This window comes from Austrofundulus limnaeus, unplaced genomic scaffold (assembly GCF_001266775.1).
Source record: "Austrofundulus limnaeus strain Quisiro unplaced genomic scaffold, Austrofundulus_limnaeus-1.0 Scaffold93, whole genome shotgun sequence".
In the NCBI taxonomy this organism is placed as follows: domain Eukaryota; kingdom Metazoa; phylum Chordata; class Actinopteri; order Cyprinodontiformes; family Rivulidae; genus Austrofundulus; species Austrofundulus limnaeus.
The window spans coordinates 1,345,086-1,348,489 of NW_013952495.1; positions in this window are offsets into that span (position 1 = coordinate 1,345,086).

Below are 3,404 nucleotides of genomic sequence, written 5' to 3' on the forward strand. Positions count from 1 at the left end.
AGCCTGCCCCTTGTCAGTGCAAATTAATATCAGTTGGCTCAGTCCCAAATGATGACCAGGTACCACACAAGAACCATCTGATGATGTGTAGGAGTTTTGGGTATATTCTAAAATAGGTAATTTGTGACTCACAAATTAGCTTACCTCGAGGCACCACCCTCTTAATTCGATCAAGGAAAGAGACGAAAAACTGTAACTTTATTGTATTCAGTCTCACAGTAAATTGTACCCAAAATGATTTTATGAGTTCTTATCAGAACCAATAATATCTCTTATCAAAACACAAAAATGAGATTAGCTTATGTTGGCACGTTCTCCATGAGCCATTTATTTACAGTTTAAATGTATTTACGATGGCGAGTCATGAATGAATGATTACATGTTGAACCAGGTAAAACCTGAAAGAGTTTGCTATCACGAGTGAATAGACAAACGAACAGACAAATAAACAAAATAAACAAATAAACATAAAGTAACCACTGAGAAGTGAGTTTTGCTTTTAGAGTGAGGTGAGGTAAGTTGCTTTTAGCTGTAGATTTAACTAAGGACTCCTAGTTAAATTAGTCGAGAAAAGCGTTTAGTTTACCAAATCTCATATAAAGACAAAAATCAAATTTACGTCTGAGCACCTGTGTGTGTCACCAGGACAAATGTTCACCTTTACCCTTTTGTTCTGCTGATGGCGGTACCAGGAGGAGGCGTTGGCTAACCGAAGAATCTTTAGGTGATGTTCCCCAATACTGCTTCAGTGTGGTGGCTGGTCAGACACTCAGGATGTCTGTTCAGCTGCTAGTCCTTCAGTCAGAAAGGTGGGCAATGAGCTGATGACAGCGGAGTCCAGTCCTTTCAGGTGGCTGTAAGACTTTCTTAATTTGATTTCCACTTTGTAGAAAAACACGAACTAAAACGACGCATGAATTCCCATTATCCTAGCTGACTTCTATAAAATCAAACTCAGATATTGAGACGATATGGAACAAGAGCTATTCGATCAATCAGTGGGAGATGTGAGGGCGGGGCAAGATGGCGGAGGAGTGAGACGTGTGTCACGTGGCTCCCGCTCCGAGTTGTTCTGTTTGTGGTTCTCTACTAAATGTCCTTGCTGTTTTGAACATTTGGTCCGTCCGGACTCGACCCCTGAGTGATTCTTGCCTGGAAGAGTAGAAGAATGGCGACAAACGCGAGGAAAAGCAAACATTCTAGCTCGACAGCTGCTAGGCCTGACATCGCCTTGGAGCTAACTTCAGCTAAAGCCGGAGCTTCGGCGCCCTCCTCTCCCTCCCGCAGCGAGGTGGACGCACTCTCCTTGAGATCTGACATTCTTGCCGCTATAAAAACCGATCTCTCAACTGTGATCAAATCCGAAATAAGAGCGGCTTCGGCTGAAGAGTTTACTCTTATTAAAGGGGAGCTGCAAGCGGTGAGAGTGGAGGTGGCTAACGGCACAATGCTACTGCGCGCAGATCTGGACCACATGAAACAGAGCGTTAAAGAGGTGGAGGGGGGCTTGTCAATCTGGTCTGATGAGGTTGTTGCTTTGCGCACCACCGTGTTGGAACTGAAAGAAGAAGTCGTTGGGCTCAAAAAGAAGTGTGACGATATGGAAGGGCGCATGAGAAGGTGCAATGTGCGGATTATTGGAGTTCCTGAAACGCCAGAATCCAGCTCCACTTCAGCAGTGGCTAAACTGCTAGCCGAGGTTCTACAGATGGATAAAGAGCCACTGGTGGACCGAGCCCATCGCTCTCCAGGTGGAAACATGTCAGGTGATAAGCCGCGGGTTGTTGTTGCTAAGCTGCACTATTATCAAGAATGTGTGGAAATACTGCGTYGGGCTCGGAGTCGTGGTCCTCTTCGTTTTAAAGAGTCACCGATCACCATCACATCTGACTACACGGAGTCTGTGGCCAAGGCTCGAGCGGCGTTTACAGAGGTGAGGAGGCTTCTTCGCAACCGATGTGATATTCGCTATGGCCTGCTTTTTCCTGCACGGCTCCGCATCTCTCATGGGGAGGAAAACAAGGAATTCCTGGATGCCAATAAAGCAATGGACTACGTTAAAAAGAGGATCATCTCAGCGACGGACAGCGAGGACAGGCGTTGACCACAGGTCCAATCTTCATCGACCCATTATGACTGTCAGGTTGTAATGAACCTTCTAACTTTATGTCCCGCATTATATCTTGATTTAATCTTAGACATTATTCCGAGGGACGACATTCCTCTTTTTGTTCAACGTACGAGTTTCACAGGGGGTCTGTCCAGATCTTGGTTAGTGATTTATTTATCAGTGCTGCAAGGAGCATAAACAGTAAAAATACTTTAAAGTAAGGGAACCCCCTTTTTATATATATTTTTGTTATTGTTATTTAGTTGTGGCGGGGGTCCAGACAAGGAGGTAAGCCCCCCAGTATAAGTACAAATGTGTGGATTTTTTGTTTGTTGGGTTCTCCGTGTTTTTTTAGGAGAAAGGGGTGGGACTATACCGGATCTATTTGTTTTGAGAATGTCTTTTTCAGGTTATTTTTTTGTGATGGTTTGTGGATATTGTACTACAGTCCAATTGACCATACGTGAGCAGTTCTAATATTAACAGGTTCATCAACAGTCACCCAGTTAACTGTGTGAGTAGGAATGTGAAATCCCTCAACGGCCCAGTGAAATTTAGGAAAGTTATGACACATTTAAGACAACTTAATGCTAATATTACTTTTTTGCAGGAGACCTGTCTGCGTAAGGCAGATGGTGCAAATCTAAGCAGGCGCTGGTCTGGTCAGGTATTTCAGTCTAATTCCCAATCTAAATCGAGAGGGGTGGCCATCTTAGTTAGGAAACAGGTGCAATTTACGGCATCCAGTGTTAAAACGGACGCTGCTGGACTTTATGTAATTGTGGTGGGAAAACTATATGCACTTCCTGCCATTTTAGTCTCGGTATATGCTCCAAAYTGGGATGATCAAACATTTTTAATACACTTTTTTCATATTTACCTAACATTTCGACGCATGATCTCATAATTGGGGGAGATGTGAACTGTGTGCTGTCGTCCCTCGATCGTAGTACAGTGGGGAGGATCTCTCTTTCTAAATCGGCTCAGTCAAGTAATTCATTTCTTAACACCTATGGAGTGGTTGACGTGTGGTGTTTTCGTAATCCGACCCTGCGACTGTATTCGTTTTTTCCCCCTGTTCATAAGAGCTGTTCACAGATTGACTACTTTCTCCTCGATAAACGGATTTTACCTTTAGTGAGTGAATGTGATTATGGAGCGATAGTCATTTCTGGTCATAGTCCGCTCGTAATGAAACTGGACGTTCCTGTTACGCAATCGGTCTATCGTCCTTGGAGACTTAATCTGATACTTTTATCTGACGAAGACTTAGTTGATATGCTCGCTTCTGAAA